This window comes from Macrobrachium nipponense, chromosome 32 (genome assembly GCF_015104395.2).
Source record: "Macrobrachium nipponense isolate FS-2020 chromosome 32, ASM1510439v2, whole genome shotgun sequence".
NCBI lineage: Eukaryota > Metazoa > Arthropoda > Malacostraca > Decapoda > Palaemonidae > Macrobrachium > Macrobrachium nipponense.
This window is the reverse complement of record NC_061094.1, coordinates 18,269,157-18,289,909: the sequence shown is the minus strand read 5'-3', so window position 1 is coordinate 18,289,909 and position 20,753 is coordinate 18,269,157. Positions and strand designations below refer to the sequence as shown.

General features: G+C 37.2%; 1 protein-coding gene across 2 annotated transcripts in view; it reads right to left on the bottom strand.

The window, feature by feature from the left end:
• The window catches only part of LOC135207249 (serine/threonine-protein kinase meng-po-like), a 105,834-nt gene extending 85,449 nt beyond the window's left edge, over positions 1-20,385 (bottom strand). Inside the window, exon 1 of one of the 2 annotated variants that reach the window (XM_064238900.1) lies at positions 20,274-20,385. The gene's annotated coding sequence lies outside the window, so the exon portion shown is untranslated. Of the gene's footprint in view, positions 1-1,082; positions 1,944-20,273 lie in introns of those variants that run through there. The other variant, XM_064238899.1, reaches the window with a different exon arrangement.
• Between the last annotated feature and the right edge of the window lie 368 nt (positions 20,386-20,753).

Below are 20,753 nucleotides of genomic sequence, written 5' to 3'. Positions count from 1 at the left end.
ATACTCTTCTCAACACATCTTCTTCAGATTTACGATTTTCTTTACAAAGTGTATAATTCCACTGTTTGTTATACGCATTTATCAATTAAATATATGATTGGGCATATCTTCATTTGATGAAAGTCTTCTCGAAGTTGTCGCACCTTCTTGAACGGATTTCCACATGCTGAGCAACTAAACGAACGACACATTTCCTGTATTTAATTACTTACAACTAGACTAACCTAGAATAGGCGAATGAAAAATTCAGATGCAAGTCTAGATTGGTAAAAAAAAAAATCAAATCGTTACTAACGCCTTGAGATGTGTCGTGTAACGAACTATTGTCATAAGAAACCAAGAAAATAAATGCTGATTGTGGAAGAAAACTGACTCCTAATATGGGCACAATTGACGCTATTTTCCTCTTGAAGATGAACTTTATTAACGGACATGGCAGCATGAAACCTCAATAGGCATATGCAAAGTAGTGTTGCAGGAAAAGGGCGTACTGAATTGGCATAAAAAGATTTCCCTTTTCACGATTTGCCTAATCCAGATTACAAGGAAGTGTATCTGAGAAGTAGGTCACCAGACATTCACGCATTGCTAAAACTAGGATGAGTATAACTGTAAAGCCAAGCTGTAAATGTTCTAGTTGTGATAACATCATCAGAAAAATTAAGTGGAAATCGGTATCTGTTTACGAAGCTGATATTCTAAATTACGTTTTACTTATTAAAACGGCTTAACCCGTGATGCTGCATCCATGCACTTCTAACGCCATTTATCTAGTTTATCTTAGAGCCCCGGAGCATACATACTTATTGAGGGGGTCATTTCACATAACTTATTTTAAATAACTTTGATGGGCAATGTCCTTACAAAACTGATGCAGATTAAAGTTCTATCTTCTAAGAGCCTATCGGGTAATTTAAATTTGATTCTCGTGTTTCATTTCGCTTTACTACTTCCCTTCACGTAAAATTCATCTACGTTTCCAGTACAGGATTGCTGCTATGCGGAATGAGGTCTTTCTACATCACTGAATTATTAGTTCCAGAAATGTTACACCAACTTTCGTATACTATGTGATAACATACCTTAGGCCTTAAACTTATTCAACAGCCAAGTCAATAACTAAGAAAATCTCCAGATGGAAGGCTTTTCCGAAGGAACATTATCCATGAACGCTGATCAAGCAACTCCAGCAACCAATGGACTGTTCTTCTGCCTCTGACACACTCAGAGCAGGTTATTCCACTTCCCCTCTGTCAACAATCAAGTTATTACCAACATCAAACTTTTCATCAGCGAAAGGAACACACGTATCCCACTGGTAACTGCGCTCAGTTCTTTCTTTCTTTCTTTCTGGAAATGATCTTTCTTAGGTCTTTTCCTTCCACATAAGAACGCAGAGAGCAATGTAGGGCACGACTGGCACTCACAGAAAGACTGGGGCCAAGATGATCACACAACCTTCTACCGTGCCACAAGACATCGGTGGCCCCTCATACCCTGGCACTAAAAGCATCTGGCACCTGGGAGAACCTTCTTTCGCACCAGTGGTCGGTTTCACCCCTCGTTCTCTTGCACCAATACCCGCAAGCATTTGGGACGAGGTAAATCACCTCAAGCACTTTGCGAAAATATCCCTAAGGCGCAAACTAGAACAGAAAGGTTCTAGTCTTTCGTCTTCCCACTCGTCCTTCCGAAATATCTTAGAACGACGTTTAACTGTGATGAAAAGCTAGTCACACTTTGCACCTGAATTAAATCATTTCATCTTTTTTTCTTCCTGTCCACTCCTGATAACGCATGCAAGCAAACAAACGCGCAAACCTTCACATCCTGTGTGCATCCGTGTTTATGTGAGTGGCGTCACGGGAACGATTTCTTTCCCCCTTTCTTGTTTTTATGAGATTACTCAAAGATCGAAACATTTCCTCAAGTATGCTTATACGAGGGTAGGATATAACACCATATCTCTCCCTCCACCCCCCACCCCTCTGTTCCCCATCCAAAGCCTATGGCTTCCCGGTTGCACAGTGGGAGGCGACTACTCCGAGGCTAGCCTCTAAAATAGCAAAGCTTGTTGCCACCTCTTGCCTGATTGTAGGCGTGGGAGGAGGGAACAGGAGGAGGGAACAGCGCTGGTGGCTTCAGTATTTCGTCATCCGTAGGTAATCGCAGCTTCTTAGACAACATGACTCATATTTCCTTGATCCCGTTTACAATACTATTCTTTTGAAAAAAGATTCTTTAAAAATATTCTAGAGAGGACCATCAAAGCACCAGTGTCGTGTAATCCGTATGCCAGGTTTTGCTTATTATAAAAGACGAAACTTGACCACTCAAACTATAAACATTCAGATACTGGAAAGGAAGATAATCACCAAACTTGTTGAGGGGATCTTTTGGGAAATAATAAATGGACGCTCAAACTTGTGCTTTTGATTAAAAAAAAGAAAGAAAAAAAAATATCATAATTTATAAACAGACGAGACAGCATTTCGTAAGAGGAGAATTACAGAAATTAAAAAAAACAATCATGCATGTCATATTAATGACAAATGTACGATTGTTGCTCGTTAATGTCATACTGTACTGTGAGTGGTGTATTCGCCTTGATGAGAAGGAAATATATTGGCCATGCCGAATATAAAGATCGCAATGATAGAGTCCTCTTTTGACTTTGTTTCTATCACTGCTGCCCGTGTCAGAGCTGGACATATCATGATGATGATGATGTTGATGGTGGTGGTGGCGGTGGTCTCTGTCATAAGGATCTGAGTATCAAAAGGAAATATGAAATTTTGTGCAGCCTGTTTCTAGAGACTACGTAAATTTTCAATTTTTTTTTTCGCATTCAAATATCATTCAAAATACTTGACGTGGAATACAAAATAAAGTAATTTTTAACAGGTAAAAGAAATAATAATGCACAGTGACGCAAAACCTTGCTATAATTATCAACTCAGATTGAAATAGCTGTCGTAATATGGCAAAGTTTCTTACCTTGATGACATATATAGAAACAGATGCGCATATACTTATAGCGGTCCTGCTTATGCAATGATTCTTTCAGACATTTAGGCCCTTAAGTCCTAGACATTCTAATAATAGGATTTTATGACTCTATTTTCTGGGAATAGCCTAGCAGCTAGAAGAGGGAGACCTGTCCCCTCCAGCTGCTCTCTCTCTCTCTACCCTCTGCGTGCCTGAAATGCCACCAAAGCATCGGCTCTGTCATCTGATCACTGGGACGAAACGGACGATGGAAAAAGTAGGTAGATCACGGCCCTACACACTATTTATTGGGCGTTTAAGGTATGCGGAATTGGCTGGTTTATACGACGGCCTCTAAAAACTTTTATATTTAAATTTATAATTTTTGTTTGATTACTGACACAGCTTTATTGTTTGTTTTCATTGTTTGCTGGTTTAATAATTGCCGGAATGTCTTTTTTAAGTAACATGCCAGAAGGATAAGCAAAGCTACTTACTTCTGTTCCTCAGCTTCACGCGACTCTGATATCAGTTATCAACTTATCAGTGAGAAAGGACAGTGGTTGCTAAGGCTGCCTATTTCAATACTATGTATTAAAGTCTCTAATAAAATTTTGCATGGTCGAGAGAAATTCACATGATTAAGCTACTATATAGTAGGTTTCCCTTTTTGGTTGGTTTACTTAGTTGCAAGTTACAGATAAGAAAATTCAACTTAATGATTCAATCTTGACATGCGTGGATAGAGTCTGAATAATTTACGTTCAAACCGAAATGAGCAGTAGCTACAGGCGTGGAAATTTACCAGCTAAGGTTCCGGGACTTTGCTTGCGAAAGCGATAAACAGTAATCAAAGAAAATATAAATCGAAAGTAAATCCAGTGATTCGCTTCTGTAGTTAAGCTTTGCAATTTATGGCAAAAAAAATAATATTGAACTTTCCGAAGAGCAATCCTCTTCTTCTTTACCTCACAATGCCAAACGAGGGCCAAAGCATTAATCCTTGCGTCTCTCAGCCTGTATCGACGTGACAAGAGCAATAATCTTTATAAGAATGACGTGCTTATCCAAAGGGTGGCTTTATGACGCACACAGAATTAGTCACTTCCAAACTTCTTTGGAAAGGTATTTCCATATTAGAGGGGAAGCATGATCTTGAGGGCTAGTACTAACATATACAAGCAGAAGGGAGATGTCATTGATTGTGGTAACTACAGGGGAATTAACAGAGCATGGATTGAAAGTTTTAGAGATGATACTGGATGAGAGATTAAGAGAAATTGTAAAGATCGGGAAACAGCAGTACGGATTCAGGAGAGTAAGACTGGCGGTGGATGCCATCTTCATAGCAAGACAACTACAGGAAAAGAGACTAGAAACCAGGAGCTCTATTGTGCATTATAGACCTAGAGAAAGCATACAACAGAATCCCAGAAGTGAAGTTTTAAAGTTTGAGGAAGAGGAAAGTCCCAGAAAAGTTAGTTAGGCTGGTCGAGATGATATAGCGGTAGGCCCATTTTTGTTTGTGCTGGTCATGGATGTGTTAAGCAAAGAGATCAGGAATGAAGAGCTGTGAGAGTTGTTGAATGCCGATGATCTGGTGACTACTGGCGAAAATGAGGCAGACCTACAGAGAAGGGTTGGAGAGTGGCAGGGGTCTTTAGAGAGGGGTGATTTAAAGGTGAATGTGAATAAAACAGAGGTTTAGATGAACAGTAGGGAAGGTAGATGCAGAATAGCAATACAAGAATAAATACTGAGGATCTACTTTAAACCAAGAGGGAGGATGTGAGACTGAAGTTGACAGTAGGATAAAAGCTGCGTGGGAGAAGTGGAGAGAGGTAGCTGGAGTAGTATGTGATAAAAAAATGTCAATCTAACTAAAAGTAAAGACCTACAGCACAGTGATAAGACCAGTGTTAATGTATGGAACAGAAACATGGGCTCTAAGAAGAAAAGAGGAAGTAAAGCTTGAGTGGTAGATTATGGGAATACTGCTGCTTGAGAGATTGGAAAATGACAAAATAAGAAGGGCAGGCTTAGTAAAGTTTACAGAAGTGATAAGAGAGGCACGATTGAGATGGTATGGGCATGTGTTGAGGATGGAAGATGGGGAGAGAGTGAAGAAGGCTTGGGAGGAAGCTGTTAGAGGAAGAAGATCGAGAGGGAGACAGAGAAATAGATGGTGAGATAAAGTGAAGGGAGATATGGAGAGAAGAGGTTTAGTGGAGGAAGATGGCTTTGATAGAAGGCCGGGGAGAAGGCGCATCAGGCCATGAATGTCTGTATGTTCTTATTTATAACCTGCACTGATGCTAATGGAGCAGTGAGGAATATCCCATGGCTTGAATGGAAAGTTTTCAAGGAGTCGGATGTCCATAGGTGAAAGAGAAAAATAAAAGAATTAATGTTTACAGAATAGATAAAGCATGATTCATCATAATAAATAGAAAGTAATTTGCTGTTGGTCCAAAGGAAAGCCAAGCAAATTAGGGCAGTTCACCTCAAGGTTGAATTGAAAATTCACATCAAGTTCTTAATAATACTGACTACGTAACATCATCAGAAAGGTAGCCAGATGCAGTTTCACGGCAAAACACATATGATCTTTCAAGGAAAGAAATACCACAATGTCCGCCCAAATTGATTTTACTGCTCCGCTTCCTTCTTCAAGAGTGATAGCGAACATCATCGACAGAAATAGACATTTTTTCAGAACTTCCAGTTTTTATGTTAATGGTGGCATGTCTTCAAGGGATCACATCATGGGACTCTATTTCAAAGAGTCATGAGTCATGTTGCAGTTCCTTCAGATTCATTTTGGTTTCATCTGTCTTCATATGTAATAGGTTATCCTCATATCTGAAGAGGATTTTCTCACATCTCTCTCTTCAGTTCCGAAGCATGATCACAGATTTCTGCTCATCGTATTGATATAACCTTTACCGCTCTTCACAAGAGATTCTCGCCCGTATTTTACCATCATTTCTTCAGTCATATTCTATCCTTAAAGGTTTCATTCCTACAGATGCTGAGTCGAAGTAGCAAATTGTAGACCCAAAAGGTTTGATACTGGGAGATCATTCAGACGATTCTCACATAAACCAGAAATATTCAGAGAAGTAGGGATGTTTGTGCAATATTTTCCATGTAGTCTCCCTTAACTTCAATGTAATTTGGTTTAAGCGTCTTCACATATTATTATCATGTTGTAGGAGAATATTATGGCATCCTGGACTTTCAAATACTCCTCCACTCAATGAATTATTTCATGAGTCTTGTGTCACAGTTTCAAGTGGTCCAAGTAATAGGTATGAAGTAATAATGCAAAGTTACAAGTTAGCCATTTTATCCTCTGCCACCTGCACTGTTTTTACTACGGCAACGCCAATGAGCTATGGCGTGCCCTGCCCACTGGCCTCATTCCCCTGTATTTCATCTTGACTTTTCAGCTGACAGATTTCTTAAGTGTAATATAAGTCAATATAATGAGTTGACTCTTTTCCAAAGAGTCTAATACGATAATGCCTTAAAAATTTAAAAACACAAGGATACCTGGTTGTCAATAAATGCCGCTTGTTTAACTCCTTTGAGAGGGGGAGAAAAATTGTCTTTCCTCGACTTGCTTCGTACCTTTGATGCATTCGAAATGGCAACCCCATAGAAATTGTTCTAAAACTTAACACTCTAGTTACTTGCTGTTCTGGTACCAGCTCTACAGTATCCATCAGGATGTCAGTCGTTCACAATGTGAGCACCAAGTCAGGTCTGGACTGTGGTCTCAGTCATCATTTGGATATTCAACCATCTTTTATCTAAAACCAAGTGATGAAAGACAGTTGGTGCTTTGAGACATTCCACCTGGGAGTCTTCTTGGTTACCCTTTTCCCTCTTAAAGTCAGTAGCGCATTTCTTATGGGAAGAATAATAAGGGGAGTCCTTAACGAGAATCTTAGTCATGTATTCGTAGATTTACTTGGGAGCCATAACCTTCTTTTCCCGACACTGTAACATAGTGTGATATTTCTTGCCCATTTGAGAATTAGCTTGTATCTATGACTTTCTTTGTAGTGGGGGTAACAGCTGAGTTTTTGTGTATAGTCTCGTAGGCAGCTGTAATATACAGATACACCAGGAGCGTGCACAGACTTTCTTAAGGGCGGGGGCTCAAGTGGAAAAAGGGCACTCCCTTAGTTTTTTAAAATGAAATCTGCCATGTTTTATATGCTACAATTATATAATAACTAGTGCAGACCAATCAAGCGCTGCCAGAAAAACTCTGAAAGACTACCAATAAACTCTCTCTCTCTCTCTCTCTCTCTCTCTCTCTCTCGTCTCTCTCTCTCTCTCTCTCTCTCTCTCTCTCCTCCCAGACCCCCTCTACTCTCTCTCTCTCTCACTTCCTCTCTCTCTTACTCTCTCTCTTTCTCATTCTCTCCCTTCCCTGTTAAGATAGTTGCTTCAGTTACATTGTCCAGCATATTTGACATTTTATATTTCACCACTTCTCACCACCATATTCCTACAGGGGCAAACTTGGACTCGTTGGGCATCAGGAGTGTCTCTATTCACCTCAGTAACCTCAAAAACTATGGATTAGGCACTAATATCCATCAGTTTTTACATTTTATATTTTACCCTTTCTCACACCCCCTTCCTATCGCAGCTGAACTTGGACTCAAAGGATATCGGGAATGTCACTTTTACCTCAGTGACCTTGAAAACTATGGATTACACACTAATATCTGTAGTTTTCAGTTATTTTTACGTCACCCCTTCCCAACCCCCTCTCCCTATGGGGCTGAACTTGGACTTGAAAGGCATCAGGACTCACTATTAATCTCAGCGACCTCAAAAACCATGGATTAGAGACTAATATCTGTTGTGTTTGGTTATTTTTATGTCATCCCCTTCCCACCCTATCTCACAACCTTCCTATCATGGATGAACTTAGACTTACATGGCATTGGAAGTGTCACTATTCATTTACACTACCTTGAACTATGATTAAATACAAATATCTATAATTTTTGGTTATTTTCACATGTCTCCCCCTTCCCACCCACTTCTCACACCCACCTCCCCCTGCATCCTATCAGGGCTAGAACTTAAACTCAGAGGGCATTGGGAGTGTCACTATTCATCTCAGCTACCTTGAAAACTATGGATTAGAGACTAATATCTGTCAGTTTTGGTTATTTTTACATGTCACCCCCTTCCCATCCTTTTTCCACCCCCTCTCCCTTTTGGGGCTGTACTTGGACTTTGAAGGGCATCAGGAGTGTAACTATTTTCCTCGGTGACTTCGAAAACTATGAATTAGACACTAATATCTGTTATTTTCGGTAATTTTTACATTTCACCCCCTTCTCACACCAACCCCTTTACCCAACCAATGGTACGATTTTAATTCTGTTTCACCATGACCTTTCCCTGTTTGATATTGACTTATATTTAAAATATCACCAAAATTTGTCAAGAAATGATGATTTGTATAACTTTCATACAAACAAACAGACATTTTCCGGTTTACATATATAGATATACAATGTATATAAAAGGAAGAAATGTTGAAAGAATAATATGACAAACACTGGTCGAATATCAATCAACTTATGCATAATATGATCCAATTAAATTGTTATTCTGACAAAAAGGGCACCTTATCTACAAAGAAGAAAAAAGTCAGGGGCTCAAGCACCCCAAGGAACCCTCCTTGTACACGCCCCTGAGACACATCAAAAAAGAGTTAAGTAACTAATTATTCCTGGCTAGGACCTGGAATATTTCGAATAACCTCATAGTCCTTCATAACTGTTATTTAACTAAAAGATTGCAAAGAGTAGTTGTTGATGGGCACTACTGGATACAGAAATGTGGCATTCTTAATTACAAATGCCCTTTTGAAAAATACTCAGCTCATCTCTTCTTCAGTTAGGCAAAGAATTCGTATTCTGAGTAAGACTTGGGACCTGTCTGTCATGAGAAAATTCTTTCTTAAACCTTTTATTCTTTCAGGTGTTCAATAATGTTCTCCTGCCTGACTTGCGCCTTAAATTCTTTCATAAAAACCGATAATCCATCGAATTTCTTATTTCTGATATTATTAATACTTGGCACTGTCGTTTGATTAGGTCTACACGCATACTTTATCAAAATCTTTTATAATTAAGATCGTCTTTGCATTCAGATCTTCCCAAACTAATACTAGATTCCCCACCTAATGCTGGATATGCAGTTAATTCCTATAGTTTTTCCTTTTGTGTTTCAAAGGTCACTACTACCCAGTGTTCTTGAAGTTTATTCCATCTATGTTGGATCCCTTGGCCTTGAAGCTTTCTGCTTTTCCTGCTGTGATGGCAGATTGAATAATAATAATAATAATAATAATAATAATAATAATAATAATAATAATAATAATAATAATAATAATAATAATAATAATATAATAATGATGATAATAATAATAATAATAATAATACTGTTAAAAAGGATGGCAGAATTAAACGAGTTGATTTTATATATAGTTTTTTCTATTTTCCTTACAATTCGCTTCTCAGTCTCAGCGATGTTTCTGAGTAACTGGCCAATATTCATATTGGGAATTTTAAAAAAATTGTAAATGCTGAAGGTAATCTTTTATTAGAACAGGATATCAGGTCCAGGTCAAACAGGGGTCGTCGTCAGAGCCGGAATAATGCCGGCACTGACGACGACCCCTGCTTGACCTGGACCTGATATCCTGTTCTAATAAAAGATTACCTTCAGCATTTACAATTTTTTTTAAATTCCCAATATGAATATTGGCCAGTTACTCAGAAACATCGCTGAGCCTGAGAAGCGAATTGTAAGGAAAATAGAAAAAGCAATATATAAAATCAACTCGCTTAATTCTGCCATCCTTTTTAACAGCATTTGCCTAGAAGAGGGTCTTCTACCAAAATGATAATAATAATAATATTATGGTCCTTCCACAGCAACCACCCCCTGTTCTTTTCGGTGCATATGGTTCCAGAAATAAACTGTTATTGAACCATTTTTGTCTTTTTCATTGGTGGGGTTTTCATTGATGTGCGGCTTGTTTATCGTGATTCTTGACCCGTTACTGATGAGTGTCTGCGCCGAAGACAGTGACAAGGTCTGCATTTACCAGACAGCCGTTTGAAACGCGGTTTTTAACAACGGAAAAGAAGTAACGAAGTGCTGTATTCTGAAATAACCCACTGCAGTAGCATTACTACACTTCGCCCTTCTACAATACGTATTGGAGTCTCCCTATCAAGTCAACAGACTGGAAATACTTTCTAAGTGTGAAACCTGAGCGTTGGGAGGAACCAAAAGAATCCTTGCAAATGCCTTTTCCTATCAGACCGAATATAGGAAATTTGAAGCATAAACGCTTTAAAATTTCAATTTATTAAAAGGGGCAGCTGGAAACATGGACACAAAAACAGAGGGAAAACGCTGATAGTAGGTTAATCAGCTGAAGTGATAATCATCCTCTACATTTAAACAAAATATTCTGCCAAATTCAGTTTCATGATTGCAACTTTCATAACTATCTCCAGAATATGAGCAAATGATTAAGTTAAGTATTCGAGTTTAATGGCTGGATTCTATTTCCCATTTTATAAATAATAATTTTTACTAAATGTAAAAACCCAAATATCATAACTGTACCATTACAATTTTATGTTAATGTTATAAAAGATATTATCTCTAATTTCCAGTCATATCATAAAATGAAATCTGATCTATAAAAATCGGTCTTCATGAAAGGTTACATTGAAAAGAAAGTCGGTCACTAAAGGAAACATCTCTGTTCCATTTCACTGGAGCATTCCATGAATTTCGCATTACAACAATGCTTAATTTACCGTCTGATATGGAGACAATTAGGACCTTCCAAACTCTAAGTCTTTGACTTTGAACCCCAATCGCACCCTCACCCTCTCTCTCTCTCTCTCTCTCTCTCTCTCTCTCTCTCTCTCTCTCTCTCTCAAATAATTCAACAATCTCTTGCCTGCTGGCACTCAAATGAGGATAATAAAGAAATGAAACCAAGCAAGAATGAATCAGAATAGTGAAAAATGCCAACGGGAGTATTTCAGTAGATGAGGACAAAGTGCTGGAGATATGGAAGAACTATTTCTGTGAGCTCTTAAATAGAGAGGTCCAGATAAATCCTATTGACGGGAAACATTTGCAGGCACTCGATCTGAGAGTGGAGGAACCAACGCTGATAGATGTAAGGAATGCAGTCAGTAATCTGAAGAATAATAAGGCACCTGGTTTTAAAGAAATACCACCAGAGCTCCTTAAGATTGGCGACGATATGTTACACTCAAAGATCTTTCATAATAATGATCTGGAGAAAAGATGAGGACTCAACAACATGGGAAACGGTCAACGCCATTCTGATACATGAAAAGGGAGATAAGACAAACTGCGCTGATTATTGAGGGATTATACTTCTGCCGCCCTGTTCTAAGGTACTAGCCAAAATCATATGAGAAATCGCATACGATCAATTAGAACCTTACATAGATACAGCGCAGGGCGAATATGAATGTGGATTCAGAAAGGGAAGTTCAGTAATTGACCAGGTTTTAATTATTAAACAGACAATGGAAAAACAGTGGGAGAATAACAGAGATATGTGGCGGAATTATGAAGGAATTCGGTATACCAGAAAAGCTTATAAACTTGGTAAAAGGATGCTACAGAAATAGTAGGAGTTGTGTCCATGTGGGAAGGAAAGAGATGGAATATTTTGACATTAAAACAGTTTTGAGAAAGGGATGCCCTCAATCTTTTACCCTGCCCAGTTGATCTCTGTTCACCTCTGCATATCGTATACATTCCTTATGCTGTTCTGTTCTCTTTCCAATGTTTTTCCAGTTTGAGCGATATAAAATATCACAAGACTTACATGGAATTTGTAAACACATTCTTAAGTATTATCAAGAGACTTCGTTATTAGGACACGGTTTACTGTTTTACTGTTTCGTTTTGCCCCCTCTGATACATTGTCTAGTACTTATTCAAGATATTTATTTAGATGTCTTAGCTGTGTTCCTGGTCTCATCAGTTTCATCATCAATGTAATCAGTTATACGAAGAAATAATACTTCTAAAAACATAGATGTGAACACTGATTTCTAAATCATTTATTGCTTTGACCAGATTAAAATCCCAATAGGCAAAGAGATTAGTAGGCTTTCTGTAAACACTGTATTTAAACCCATTCCTCATTCTGTGCATTAGACGCTCCAAAACATGTAGGAGACCATTTTTTTTTTATTTCCTTAGTGAATGTTTTTCACTGTACTAATTCATTTAATTTGTCATAGAAGTTTTGTACATTATTGTTCCCTGGTAATATACAAATCACATCGGCAACACACCTGAACCATACTACATAGCATGGAATGGTTTCTTTGAGTATTTTACTTTCAAAATATTCCCAATAGTACTTATACTTAACACTGGGGATAAAGGATTACCGATTGCCACACCATAATTTTGAGAATAAAATTCCCCACCGAATTCCAGTGTGCACTCTCTTTCACATGATTTAATTAAGCTATATGTGGAAAATAGTATATCTAGCTCTCTGTTTTTTAATAAATCCGATTGAAACTCCATCAGATCGTCAAAAGGTAACTGTGTGAATAATGATACCGCATCAAAGGACACGAACCTGTACACTATTTAGTTTAATTATCAAGTCCATATTATTTATTATTATATAGCATGAGCGATGGTACCAATAAATGGGTTAAGAATATCCAAGAGGTACTTTGCTAGAATGTAAGATGTGAAAGCAACCGAACTAATAATTGGCCAGTGGGAAAAGTTATTGTGTGTGACTTTTGTCGTTCATGCAGATTCGGGTAAGTAGGCTATTAGTTCAGTTGGTTCCACATCTTATAGCATAGCAAAGTACTTATTGGATATTCTTAACCCACGGGTTGGTCCCATCTCTGATGCTATTATGATGGATAATTTTGACCAAATAAATAGATTAAATAGTTTACGGATTAATGGTGAATCCAGGTTCGTGAGTTTTGATGCGGTATGATTATTCACAAAGGTACCTATTGACGATCTGCTGAGTTTCAATCGGATGTATTGAAAAACAGATAGCTGGATATTAGCATTGTCCACAAACACCGTAACAGAATTGATTAAATTATGAGCCAAAGAGTGTAAACTGGAAGTCATTGGGCTATTTGACTCATAATATTTTGGCGTGGCAATGGACAACCCTTTATCCCCAGAGTTGAGTAATTATATAAGGAATTTTCTTAAAGTAAAGTATTAAACAAAATCTTCCACTAAATGTAGTATGGCTAGGGTAAGTTGGCGATATAATTTGTATATTGTCAGGGAACGATAACGTAAATAACTTATTTAACAAGTTAAAGGAATTACAACGATCAAGTAAATTTAATATGCAAATGGAAAAAAATGGTTAACTACCCTTTTTCAATTGTCTAATACACAGAACTAGCGATGAGTTTGAGTACAGTGTTAAAACTTCAATGTTCACGTCTATGTTTTTGAAAGCATCGTGTATATGTAGCCCGGAATATACTGATGATGAAATAAATAAGATTAGGAAAAAATGCAAGAAATTTAAACATCCTGAATATGCACTAAACATTGAATAAGATGCGCCACAAGACTGTCACAAAAAAAAAAAAAAAAAACAGACAGCGTAAAACAACCTGTTTGTACTACCATTATTAGAACAATAATACGTGAGATATCTCCTGTCATAAGAATTTTGGAGTTAATGTAGCTTTTGCAGACAATAGAACGATGAAACATGCACTTTTCAGAAGTTTCTCGACAATATTTAAGGATGCAAGTTAAATTCCATATAAGTTTTGCGATAATTTTTATATCGGTCAAACTGAGAAAAACAAAACATTGGGAAAGAAAACAGAATACCATAAGAATACCATAAGAAATGTGTAAGATATACCCAGGAGAAGTTTTGTGTATGTTGGTGAAAGCAATCAAACAATCAATTGAGCAGGGGGATATATCATTGAGTCTACTTTCATAAAAAAAAAAAAAAAATAAAGTTATTGTTAAAATATGAACATCAGTCAATGCATGTATAAACTTGATCCTACAGTTTCAAAATAAAAATGTAAAATGTTTAATTTTTAAGGAAGTTAGTAGATATAAATAAAAGAAAAATTTGTTTGCAAACGGTCTCTGACCTAAGCACAAATGAAGCTCGTCCCTCCTCCCCTACACCCGTCAGGTCTGATTTTTTAATTTATAACGATTTTGGATGTTTGTTGATACTAACCCCCTGAGCATCTATATCGTAAATGTTTTCGTAAAGTCGAAACATCCAGTATCAAATTTCCTCACCAATGGTTTTATTAAGTGATATTTAAAAATCATGTGCCATTTTGCTTATTACCATATATAATATATATATATATATATATATATATATATATATATATATATATATATATATATATATACATATATATATATACATACATATAATAATATATATATTGTATATATATATATATATATATATATATATATATAGATATATATATATATATATATATATATATATATATATATATGTATATATATATATATATATATATATATATATATATATATATGCATGTGTATATATATATATATATATATATATATATATATATATATATATATATATATATCTATATATATGTATATATATATATATATATATATATATATACATATATAGATATATATATACATAAATACATATATATATATATATATATATATATATATATATATATATATATATATATATATATATATATATATATATATATATATATATATATATATATATCTATATATATATATATATATATATATATATATATATATATCTATATATATGTATATATATATATATATATAAACACGCACACACACACACACACACACACACACACACACATATATATATATATATATATATATATATATATATATATATATATATATTCTTTCGATAGTGGATGGTAATAGGTATTGGAAAGGAGGGCTTCGATATTCAGGAACCGGGAGAGCGCATGGATGGCAGAAGTGAATGGCACAGTGTATATAAAGGGGTCCAACATACGGCTGGTAAACCCCCTGTGTGGTTGCTTGTGGAATTTTCTGAACAGGGAAATCATCCATGAATTGACAATTTAAGTGAGAATGTGGCGGTGAGAGCCACCCCTTCATAGGGGAGACAGTTTAATGATGAGAATATATAAAATCCCAAAATTTCTCTGTCCCTCTTTGGAATGGGTGGTTACAGAGCACATCGTTTTGGGTGGTTTCCCAACAAATCTTCAGGAATGAGGCGCCTGGCACCATGCCAATTTTCTAAACCCCTTCATACCTGGGACCCATTTACACCAGGTTTTACCGCTAGATCAAACTACAAACCTTTAGTTTTGAATATGATGATGTACTTAGCAGCTTATATGTTTAGGAACAGACAGCTGTATGTTTCAGTACTTTATGAGGCAAATGTGAAACCGCAGTGTGCATGGAGGAATGAGAAGGACAAAGTATGATTTTGTGTCAGGTATTTGAATGGTGTAAAGCTACTAGAGAGATAGTTTGTATGGATGGGCAACAAAAAACATTGTAATAATAGATGTATTTGGTCTGTGAATGGAAATTGAAACTGAATACTTCTGAGAAAATCTCAAGTGCCTGACTGAGAATAAAGAATATGAATGGGTGATATAGCGTTTTTGGGGGCAAATTAGATCGTAGAGCCAGAAATATTTAGTAAATGTCTTGATTATTGGAAACAAGAATTTGCACAAACATAATTGGGAAAGAGAAAATCGTGAGAAAAGGAATTTGTGATATTGTTAGTAGTATACAGTCGGTAGAACGAGCAAGTTTATGGATATGACAATGTGGAGTGGAGAGGCTGACGACATCCGAACCTTATTAGGTTGACACAAAATTAAGAATAATTGTAAGTTTAAGTTGGAGATGAAAGAGTAAAGGTAATTAAGACGAGTGATTTTGATAAGAAGGAAGTGAGCAGAACATGAAGGAGAAAATGAGTTAAAACTGGCTAAGTTTACTGGGCACCGAAGTGAAGGAGTAAGAGAAGATTATGTGCAGCTCAGTGAACTGGGCCATTCATGTTTGCTAGGGGAATAAACACAGTAAATGGTGGAATTAGGATAAGGGAGGTTTACGGAAAAATCAATATCTGATATGTGAGGTGCAACTGCAGGACAGAAGCGAAGATTATATACAATTATACGGGGGAATAGTCAAGAAGAAAGTGAGAGACAAATAAGGTAAAGATAATAATACAAGTAACAGGGAGGATGCAGAAGGTGAGCGAGAACTTTGGTAAGCTTGATACGTTGTTTCACGGGGAATTAAATGCAGGGAAAAAGTTTTTTAATGGGTCTCAAAAGGAAAAAAGTGCAAATTGTGAGATAATGGTTGAATTAAACGCAGACCTAGACCAGTGAAGTGAACATTTGTAAAATTTGTTGAACGTGAAAGACAGAACACAGGAAGAGCTGAATGATACAAGTAAAGAGGCCGAGTGTAAGTTTGAGAAGGCTTGTGGGAGCAACTGTTTCGGATATGAGGAGGAAATGTAAGACGGTAAAGAATGTCAAGACACCAGACATTGAAGGGATAACAAATGATATGCTGTGGTACCGTAGTGATGCTGTGATTGAGTTGCTGACTTCCATTGCTAAGATATTAACTGGAAAAGGAAAATGTTTTGAATGGATGTTTGTTTGTTTGTATGGTGTTTTTACGTTGCATGGAACCAGTGGTTATTCAGCAACGGGACCAACGGCTTTACGTGACTTCAGAACCACGTCGAGAGTGAACTTCTATCACCAGAAATACACATCTCTCCCCCCTCAGTGGAATGTCCGAAGATCGAACTCGCGGCCACCAAGGTGGCAGGCCAAGGCCATACCGATCATGCCACTGAGGCGCTGTTTTTGAATGGATGGATGAGAAGAATAATTGCTCTACTGTGTGTGAGAGTTTTGACTGAGGAAGCAAAACAGTGGACCCTAGGATTGATAGGGGACAAACAATGTAGGTTTAGAAGAATTGTTTGGATGAAGCATTTTGTTATGAAAAAGATTGAAAGAAGTTCTAAAAGTAAAGGAGAAAAATTGTGTCGGGCATCGACCTAAGACAACCTTATGATAGAGTCAATTGACAATTTTTGTGAAGGGCGTTGCGGATGTATGACGAAGAACATTGGTTGCTGAAAGCAATTAAAAGTTTTCATGAATTAGAAGATTCAGATGGGAGGGTGGCAGGTTTAGTACAAAAGTGGGCCTGAGATGATGGTATTTTTACCTTTACAGCTGTTGAAGGCCTTCATAATTTGACGAGCTGCTCTTAACAAAATTTAGTGTGTAATATATAGCAGCCAATCTCTTTGCACTTTAGCGTAAATGTGGATATGCTCAGGGTTACTAAGAAGTCTCGTGTTTGCTACATATATGCAGATTTTGCTAATGCACAGATTACTGCAAAGGAAATCTGTTGAAGATGAATCAGGACAAAGTATACTAAATAAAGTCAGAACTGGGGAACAGAAAAAAAAACTCCATGTTAATGAGTGTGCAAATGAGCCTCTCAGTAATGCTCTGAAGAAATGGTGACTACATTTTTAGTGTGGTATCATATGGTGCCATATCCTCTCTTGACGAAAGGTTTAATACCAAGATATGGGCGAATGAAAATCTGGGATACTCTTAAGCTTTACAAGCATGTCTAAAGAAGACATTATAAACCACATTTAGACTCATAGCATCCATTGCTTGGAATTGGCTATGGAATGACAACGATCTAGATTTTCCATCAAGCAAACTATGGACATGGACCGCCTCACATACAAAAAGGATTACTTAAATGTTTCCTGAGTTCTCTCCATAGTTTAGAGTAAAGATGCGCTTTTAGGTATTAGTTAAATATTAAAAGAAAAAAGTCAGCTTTTGACCAGATGATTTGCACCAACAGGACATAGATGGAGAGAAACTGATCTGGCAGCATCAAAGCTGCTTAAAATTCAAAGATTATCAGGATCTTAATATTTTACTCTGTCAAGTAAAAGGAAAAGAGGTTAAAATCTTTTAGAAGGAATTGCGTTGTTCCTCAGAGATGAACGTGGCGCTTATTTGCGCCTGATTGGTCAGAAAAAGGAATAAAATAATTACTAGATCTTCCCCCTTCCCAGAAAGAAATTAACTTATCATCACAACAGTGAAGAATCAAGTCCAGTAAGAAGTTGATGTGTCAATGGGAGACAAACAGTTTTCCAGCGAAGTTACTCTCCTAACTTTGATCCCCTTCTTAGAAATAAAAGCTCATTATGCAGTCTGTATAGTTTTCTTTTCTCTTTCTTTCTTTCTTTCTTTTAGGTTTCTCATACAGTGATTTTCATCAAAATCTTACTTAACCGCATTATGACAAAACAGTGATTATTTTAGTGTTCTACTAGATATGCAGATGTACATACATACATACATACATATATATATATATATATATATATATATATTATAGATATATATATATATATATATAGAGAGAGAGAGAGAGAGAAGAGAGAGAGAGATAGAGAGAGAGAGAGAGAAGAGAGAGATTTATATACAGTTCTCAGAACAGCGTTTAATTAAACGGTAAAACAATTTTCGAGACATTTGAAAAACCGGAATTGTGCCTAGAAGCTGCTGAATTTTATACAAGCTTCAGAGCTGAATCGTGTTGAATGCCTTGTGCAAGGAACATATTTCTGTCTTCAGGCCGCAGAATATGAAAAATGTCTAGAGTGAGATTTAAGTTATGTGAGGCGCGAAACTCCGATTTCAAGAATTTACTCTTAGTTGATACGCTGCAAAGCTATAGGTATGCATGCTGATACTGATTTTTCGCACCTTAATAAAATCTAATCACCGATATGTTTTGTCTCGCTAGTAGTACTAATTAGCATAATGAAATATGATCACTCATTATTCTTTTGTTATAATCAAATTTTAACAAGCGCTTTGTAAAACTCCTGAGTTTTAGCAGATTCCTATCAAACATTTTATATATGACAGCATATATTACGGGAACATTTAAATTTTTCTACTTTCTTCCCTTAAAAAAAATATTTTCTTCACAAAACTTAGCTAGGTGGGCCTGCGTATTTGCCAATGTCATTTCATTAACTCGTCTCTAAAAACGGCGGTATTTTTTCCACGTGCTTTTCTTTTTTAATTAAAGGTTTGTCTAGAAATGGACATCATTTCCGGCTACCTTGGTTTGGAGTAGTCACCTTCTTCCTTTATTAATGTTACATTTTCTTTATTAACCAGCAAAATTCGATTGCTACCTCTGGCTGCGTTGTACCGCGCATGTGCACCAACGTTTTCGTCTGGAAACGTTTGTAAATAATAAGGGAGACTGTCTGCGTAATGATGATTAAAAATTAATCTTTTAAAATCGAACACGTGATATTACATGGAGAAAGGTTAATTAAGGGTAGTTTTTGCCCACTGGAAGTTCAACAGTAAGGAATGGGACCTTCATCTTCCTATATTACGTAATCGCCATTCACAGACGAATTTGTACTATACTTCAGTTGAAATCTGAAAACTGATTTCGGTAACGAACGCATATCGCGAGAAAAAAAAAAAAAATACAATAAAAACGCCAACTCCTTACAACTCCGTTGTTGTTGGCATTATTCAAACGGATTTTTTAAAGTAGCGGCAATATCGAGAGGCAGCAGCATCACTATGCGCAGACAACAAACGCCGCACTCTCTTCTTCTCTCGTGCTCCTCCTCCTCCTCCTCCTCACTCATTCTCTCTTTCTCTCAGGTAGCGGAGCGTCGGAGTTGGGGTGGCTGAGGTGGAGGATGGTCTTTCCAGGGAAGGTGTTGCGGGGGGATGGAGGGCAGGTGGTGGAGTGTGGAGGGAGAGAGTGAGTGGGAGGCGGCTGACGGGGGTGGGGGCGACGGTAGGAGGGGCAGTTCTTCCAGTTGCTGGCCCAGTGCCAAATGTTGGCTCTCCTCCTCCAACCCTTTCGTCTTTGACTTGCATGATGGTTCCTCTTGGAGCTGGGAACTCCGCTGCCTGCCACACTTTCCATCCGAGAGATCCTTTAGTTTTATAAAGGATTGAGTGGTTTTGGCCTATTCTCTTTCTACTTCCTATACTGTCTACTGTTGATAACACGAGGCTTACCGGGGAGAGATCGTTCTCACCATCTCCGGGAGGAGGAGGATGAGGATGTCAGAGGAGGAGATTCAGGAGGAGAGGTCCCAGCGGGGCCGCCCGTGACCCTCCTCACTCGCACCAACCTAGGAGACTGAGGGCTACCTCGCTTGCAAAGGGCCACATCATCATCCTGTTGATCCCATTTGGGAAAGAGAGAGAGAAATTCCTCCCAAACAGGAAATCGTCTCTATGGCAACTAGCCCTCCGTTGTTTCTCTTTATTTTGTCATTGACTTTGGAAAACACTCTAAAATGACATAATCTTCAAGCTCAGTTTTTCGGGAAGATGAAGAAATTACATTTGAGAAAAAGGTTCCCCTAACCTTAAAGTTATTTTGGCCATGGCTTTATCTAATTTCCAAAATAATCCTATTCCCTGGAGGAAGGAGACCACAACGGTTTCAGTGATATGTACTACATATATTTAGTTTATAATAGATCCTCTGGT